The sequence below is a fragment of the Pyxicephalus adspersus genome, chromosome Z, assembly GCF_032062135.1.
Source record: "Pyxicephalus adspersus chromosome Z, UCB_Pads_2.0, whole genome shotgun sequence".
Classification (NCBI taxonomy): Eukaryota; Metazoa; Chordata; class Amphibia; order Anura; family Pyxicephalidae; genus Pyxicephalus; species Pyxicephalus adspersus.
Genome location: NC_092871.1, coordinates 72,940,294 through 72,947,651, shown reverse-complemented (window position 1 = coordinate 72,947,651; position 7,358 = coordinate 72,940,294). Strand labels below are relative to the sequence as shown.

Sequence of the window (7,358 nt, the reverse complement as noted above, 5' to 3'; positions counted from 1 at the left end):
TTATATATATATATATATATATATTTTTTTTTATATTCTACAATAATTATGAATAAATAAATATATATATATATACGAATGCGCGAGCGAGCGTCCGATTCTGCTTGATGAATTAGGGCCAGTGTGTTAGTGAAGCTTGATCCAGTCCTTGATGGAAATGGCCTGCTAAGAGTTGGAGGACGCCTAAAAGAAGCCTGATTAGAGTTTAGTGAGAAGCATCCTCTAATAATCCTTGGTCATCACCATGTAGCTCTTTTGCTTGTAGAGAACTACCATAATCAGATAAAACATCAAGGCCGACTATTTACTGAAGGAGCTTTACGAGCCGCTGGGCTGTGGATTGTTGGAGCGAAGAGATGTGTTAACAAGTGTATCTTTAAATGTGTCACTTGCCGCAAGCTTTGTGGGATTTTACAAATGCAAAAAATGGCCAATGCGGTTATTAAATCCATGGATACCTCTAGCTTCTTAAATGCTCTGAAGCGCTTTATTGCTATCCGGGGTCCTGTGGTACAAATCTGCACCGATAGGTGAATGAACATTGTTGAAAGTGTGAAAAGGTACCTAAGTGAGCGAGGATGCACTTGGACTTTTAATTCTCCCCATTCTTCACACATGGAAGGTGCCTGGGAAAGGATGACTGACATAGCCCGCAGAATCTTGAACTCCATCTTCCTACAAGTAGGCAATGCAAGACTCCCTCATGAGTGCCTTACAACATTAATGGCTGAAGTCTCAGCCATCATGAATGCAAGACCTTTGATCCCAGTTTCTAATGATCCAGAAGATCCTGTATTGCTTACACCTGCCACTCAAAAGACTGGTATAGTAAACACTCCATAAGGAGAGTTTGACACCAAGGACCTTTACAAACGCCAGTGGAGACAAGTGCAAAGACTTGCTAAAACTTTCTGGGATAGATGGAGGAAACAATACATCCCTACACTACAAACTAGGAAAAAATGGCAGTTAAACCCAACCTGAAACTTGAGGATGTTGTTCTTGTTAAAGACTCTCAGGTTCAAAGAAATGATTAGCTTTTTTACTAAAGTGTTCCCAAGCGAAGATGGATATGTCTGCAAGGTTGAGGTTAACATTTCCAAACAAAAGGGGTCCAAGCTGTTTATCAGACCCACACATGAACTGGTCCTACTGTTATCAGCAAGGATTCTGATAGTGACCTCACTTGACGCCAGCCAGGGAGTGTACTGTCCTCTGGACATAAGTTATTGTATTGCATTGGTCACAGTTGTAAATTGTTAATAATTAAGTGGGAATGTTCATATTTAGGTCCATGGCGCCATCTAGTGGCTATTTACTATTAGTAATCTATTGTAGTTCTGTGATGTAACTTCCTGCTTGAGCAGAGACTTATGGGAAGAAGAAGAGAGGAGCTGCCATTTTCCTTAGGCCCATTGAAGAAGTAGCTGCCAAGTGTGTGCTTTCTTTTAAAGGCATTGCCGGTAAGAGATTAACCAATGTTTATTTAAAACTGTTTACTATGTTGCAGCAGATGGTAGAAAGTATGTGTTAGTTATGTGCTCAGGTTTTGCTAGGGTCTACAGTTACCGTGTTTCCCCGATGATAAGGCAGGGCCATCAAATAAGACAGCCCCCCCTTTTCATGTTAAAATGAAAAAAAATAAGGCATCCCCCTGAAAATAAGCCCTAGAGCATATTTTGGCCTTCAAAAAAAAATAAGACAGTGTCTTATCATCGGGGAAACAGGGTATATGCTACCGTATTGTATTCCTTATGCAATGTATGTTGTATCATCATCTTAAGTAATGTTGTTACAGTGTGTTTGTTCATTTCTTTCTTTAGTTACCTATTTCAGGTAATAAAGCTACAGATTTTCACACAAGTCCTAATTTGTTGACTAGAAGAGTGGTGTTATCTGTCTGTTGAGCTGCATATAGACCCTGGGGCAACATGTTTTGGGAACAGGACAATATGTGACAGGGCACCATGGTATGTTGTAATAACATTTTAGTGGGGGGAAGGGGGTTAACCACAAGAGTCTCCCACTTAAACTACATTTACCTTTCCCTGCTGTTAAAAAGAAATTGGGGTTCACCGAAGCTAAGTGGCCAGCTGTGGGGGGTTATTAGGGGGTCACAAGCATAAAATCCTATCTGGCAACTTGTTTAGGGTGCTGATTTTAATTTTAGTTACAGCTCCCAGGGTCCCTTTTGTACCCTGAAATTTCACATTTCTATGATAATAAGTGAAGGAAACGTGAAAGTTTATACATGGGGATAATGACAGCTGCATGGACACAGACACAACTCTCATGCTGCTGCTGGGTTTTTTTCACAGTACAAGGTGAGCAGGGAGCAGCCCCAACTTCTTGCCAGGTCTATTGTGCATGCCCACTCTCAAGGAGCTAACACTGAGCATGCTCAAGAAGCTCCCTCTCCTGGTAGCACAATGTTGATAGAGGAATCATGGGAGATTTGCATGCCCCATCCCCTGCAAGACAAATAGCAAAGGAGGGAATGAGAAGAGGGCAGGATCTGGCCGCTCCATTGACTGTATGTGGCCTGTGGACCATAGGTTGGGACCCTTGTGTTAAAGAAACATTAGGTTTTTTTGGTCTTTATAGAATCAGCATATGTCCATATATCCATATTTTTCGAACACCTTGAGCCCCTGGTGTTTCTGGGCCTGGGAAGCAAGTCAGTCTGTGGTGCCACCCATTTAAAGCAGACCTAAACTAAATTTTTCTTATTTCATTCTCACGAATGCACAGTATGATCTTTTCCCTATTTACCGCAGACCACGTCACCTGATCATGTGCCTGTGCAGTGCAAGTTTGGCTGATGTAGGCAGAAGCAGGAACAAGAGGAAAGTATATGACAGTGCTCCCTGGGGGAAATACGAGTAACTGGATGGCGCTCAATCCAAACCAGGAAACTTCTCTGTTTTTTTTTTAATTTAGTTAAACTTTAAGCACTACAACCTTTGAGATGTCTGTTTACCACGGTATTTTTTTTTTCCTTTGTCTTTTTCTTCTTTTTTCTTTCTTTTCAAGTTCTAATCATGTTTCTCTCTTTCTATTTATTGAAAAAGTCTTTCTTTCCTGACCACTCCATGTCAGCACACAACGTGTTAATCCCTTTCCATTCCCACTCTCGGTATCTAACTAGATAAAAAGAAGTCCATACCCTAGTGTTCTTTCGTTTTTCCTCCTGCATACTATCAGCATTGCTGTAGCCACCTACCTGGATGGAGTAAATTTCTGGATGTTCACCTTGTGTGGTTGCTAAAGGTCACCTTTGAGTGGAGCCCTTCTGCTGGTCCCTCGGGGCATGGTATAGTTCTTGATAAAAATTAAGAAACAAATCTTTACACACATTCCATCCGTGTCTCAGAGGTATGGTAATCTTGGAATCCGCCTAAAGGGCATGCTGGAGAGATACATCAATTAAAGTCTTTACACTGCAATGGTGTCTTATAACTGATGATCCTGCCATGAAGGTTATAGTAGAAACACTTCCTGTTGTAAAATACCAGAGCCATGATGCTGCATTTATATCCTATCACACAGCCTTGCAACACAGTCTATAAGTGGCTGGTTCAAACACATTACATGCATGGATATGTATAAAAAGTGACAACATCTACAGTCATTCTCTAACAAACACCAACCTAGTCTGGCCAGGTAGGTGGAACACCATACCAGACTTTTTTGTTATGAAGATTTTTTTCCCAACTTTTTGTAATGAAGATTTTTTTTTTTCAACCTCAGCAAGCTAACATGTTTACGACCACCTTACCTGAATGGAATTGGTCTGTCTCTGCCAGACATAGGTCTCTCTTCACTATTTCATGTTTTTTTTTGAGAGTCAGAACCTCGGCAGTAATAAAGTGGATTATGCTGTGGCCAGAACCACCAGCGGAAACTAACAATTCATTTTCCAGGACGAACTCTTAACGATATTTGAAAGAGCCAGTTTAGTAGGCCTGCTCTTGATAAAGGTAATTATCCCTGTACCTTAGAAATAATGTTTCATGGGTGGTTCTTCCTAAGTTCAATAAAACTGATGATGTCCATCATGAATATGAAACAGCTTAATGGGTCAAATAGCAGATCCTTGGAGATGAAGCCTTCATAAATCCTACTTCCCTGTTACTCCACATAAAGATTTTCAGAAACTCCTTTGCTTTGCATGCAATCTCTTTTTCCAGGTCCTATAGCCTTCAGGCTATTCATGTCAACCAGTTTTCACAAATATCAAAAGGTCATTATGGAAGATGTGGCATGTCTAGGTAAAAAGGAGATTTATTGTTACACAGTATGCCCCCATTGTGCCGTAAAAAATCCATCTCCACAGAAAGATTTGTTGGGTGATGAATTTAGAGAAAAGTCTCCTTGGAGTTCTATCATTGGTTATTGTTCTTGAAAAGCCACATTCTACTAACCATTCTGGTAAGCCCGCAGGACAATGTCATTCATGGTGACATGATACCCTAAAGTCATGGGCACAAGGGTCTCAATGGTAACTATTACATAGTGGGCCCAAATTGAGGTTTCAACCCTCCCAGATGGAAAATGAAAACCAGCATTATATGGGGATTGAACAGGCAAGATCTTCAATCTTCATCAATTGATTAGGTAACATCTACATCAGATGTTAGCAAGAGCAACAAGGGGGCACTTTGTTTGGGGCAGGTAGCCATAGGAAGTTGACCCAGCCCAGTAAGGGCAACAGTCCCAAATATACTAAAACTAGAATGGCTTTCCAAGGTCTTCTATTTTTTTTTTTATCTCAACCTATTCTCATTGGAAAAAAGGTTCCTCTGAGAATAGGAATTAGCATGTCAGCTGAGTATATTTAAATTCAAGTCTATATCTTATGATGTTTAAATAAGTGTTGGCCTTTTTAAGGACAGTAGTCAACAATAAATGGTCTTTAAATCAGGAATCCCCCAATACTGGGCCAGTGGTCCTTCCTCCCGTTAGTGGACCTGTTGTATCCTTGACAAACCACAAACTGGGGAACTTTGTTCCAAGGTGTTCCTTGGCAGCAAGCTACTCTTTCAGTGCTTTTGGTTTACAGGTTCCTGAAGTGTTTTTCGAAGGAACTGACTTTTTTAGCAGTCATCTTCAACTGGCTCAGATGGTTGCAGTGCATGCTCCCAAGGTAACTTGATGTTCAGACTCTTCTTCATTTCAAAGTTCTTCTTGTTCTCACAAGATCCCCTGTTGCATCCAAAAAAAAAACAGCACCTTCTGGTCTGGATCCTAAAAGGCATCTATATTCAAGTTTTAAAAATTTAAAGCTTTTGCTTTCTCATGATTCCATGATGAAAAGGCTAGAATTCTGGACTCTAAATCCATCATTCAGAGTTCAGAACTCTGTGGAACTTTTTTTGGATTTACCATCCCTATATGATTTCTGGATCAAGCTGTGTGTTACTGCCACAAAGCTTTTTGAGATCCAACAGTTGCTCATATTGTGGTACGTTTTCCATAGGGTCATCATTGTTACCTAATACCATAGGCTTCGCCAAGCACTATTTCAGGAGTGTTCCCAAAAATGCAATCTACTCTGGAATTTCTTTAGGCGTAGGGCTTGGGTTCAAAACACTAAAGGTTCAGGATGCAGATGTCTCATCATTCACCGATTACTGCAGGTCACTCAAAACCTTGATTCATTCAATACCTCATGGTAATTGTAGAGAATAATTCCCCATTCTTGTGCTCTATTTTGCTCATATCTGATGCATTCAGACCAGGGTAAAGATCTCACTAGGCTTGCCATCACTTAAGGCAGCCCTTTATGTGGCTGACATTGCAGCCAAAAGAGTTCTGGAGATTACCTTGGTTGCCCTTAGAGCTTTCTACCACCTTTCCTTCCACGCAGGGCAGTTATGTTGCCCATAATTGGCCTCAGCCAGACAGTTACACAAACCTTTCATATAGACATAGCTCCCCATATTTTTCCAATAGATGGTCAACGGACCAGCAAACTTTACATCAGCAGTACCCCCAAGAATACCTGAATGCCTTGGCACCTTCTACATATGTCATTCAGAACACCTTTATACTCGATCTACTAAAGAATAAAAAGGTTTTGGTACCTCCAGGATTGTCTAAACAATCTGCATAGTTAGTCGGACAAATGATTAGAAATCTTTTTAGAGGTCACAACTCATTCATAGCATGTCCTCTTCCTGTGCAGTGGCTTTTGAAGTGTCTTTGGACACCTATTGTAAGGTGGCAACCTAGTTTCCTGCTCACAGATTATGTCATTACATTTAACTGGCAGTCTTAACTGCTGTTTTTTTTTTGTACAAAAAGGTCTGTCTACTGGTTTTCTTGTGAGCTTTAAGTATTTTTGAACTTTGCTCTCTGGGTGTGCTAGTTTTTCCTGCTGATATGGAGTGGTCAGGAAAAAAGAAAAAAAGAAAGTTCAGTACTTATCATAATTTTCTTTTCTGAGAAGGAGCCAGATCAGAGTTTAAAAAAAAAAAAAAAAAAAAAAAATATATATATATATATATATATATATATATATATATATATACCATTTTTTTTTTTACGAGGGCTAGTTACGGAACACTAAGGTATGAACCGCCTTGAATTTATTTAGTTAGGTCAGAAAGCAGAAATGGATTAACCCATCCTGTGCTGACATGGAGCTTATCAGGAAAGGAAAATTATGGTACACAGTTTTTCTTATTCTGATATAAAAAAAAAATGAATAGCCTGTTTCTGCATTGTTATCTTTTTTGTACCCCTTTAAATATGTTATATAGATAGAGTCATTATTCCTGTTTTTCTCTTTTGTACTTTGTGGTACTGCTGTTTTTATGCCATGTTGATAATATTTCTGTTTATGGGTGTTTTGTCTTCAGATTTCTGTTCTCAGATCATTAAAAAAGATATTGTCATGTTGTCTCATGTGTAATGTTTAAAGATAGTCTTCAAAAAATAATAAAAATATCTTAGACTTGTTTTTAAGGTTGACAGCCCCAACTCTTAGACAATGGGACACTTTAGGAAGAAACATTGCAGTAAGCCTTAAAATCACTTTAGAATTGATTTAACTATGCTGTCATAAACTGCCACATCTTTTTTTTTTTTTTTTTTTTAAACTAAGTTTTTACTGAATTTTCTGTAAATATAAACAAGGAACACAACAATACAGGTACAGGATCAATATGCATAATACAAAATAAACATTGGGGGGGGGGGAGATATAAAACAATCAAAGTATATGTCCATGTCCAAGGTAGCAAATGCTAAGTTCAGATAATGTTGAGTCCAGAGTCAGAAATAGAATCCCATCCAATATTGCTGGAAACAAACAGAAATACATCAAACAAAAAAATAAAGAAAGGGAAAAAATA

General features: G+C 39.1%; 1 long non-coding RNA gene across 1 annotated transcript; it reads left to right on the top strand.

The window, feature by feature from the left end:
• Window positions 1-1,439: 1,439 nt before the first annotated feature.
• LOC140343624 (uncharacterized) lies at window positions 1,440-6,900 on the top strand. The gene is made up of 3 exons (XR_011923384.1): window positions 1,440-1,564; window positions 1,728-1,970; window positions 2,778-6,900. It is a non-coding gene; the product is annotated as an uncharacterized lncRNA (long non-coding RNA).
• The last annotated feature ends 458 nt before the right edge of the window (window positions 6,901-7,358 follow it).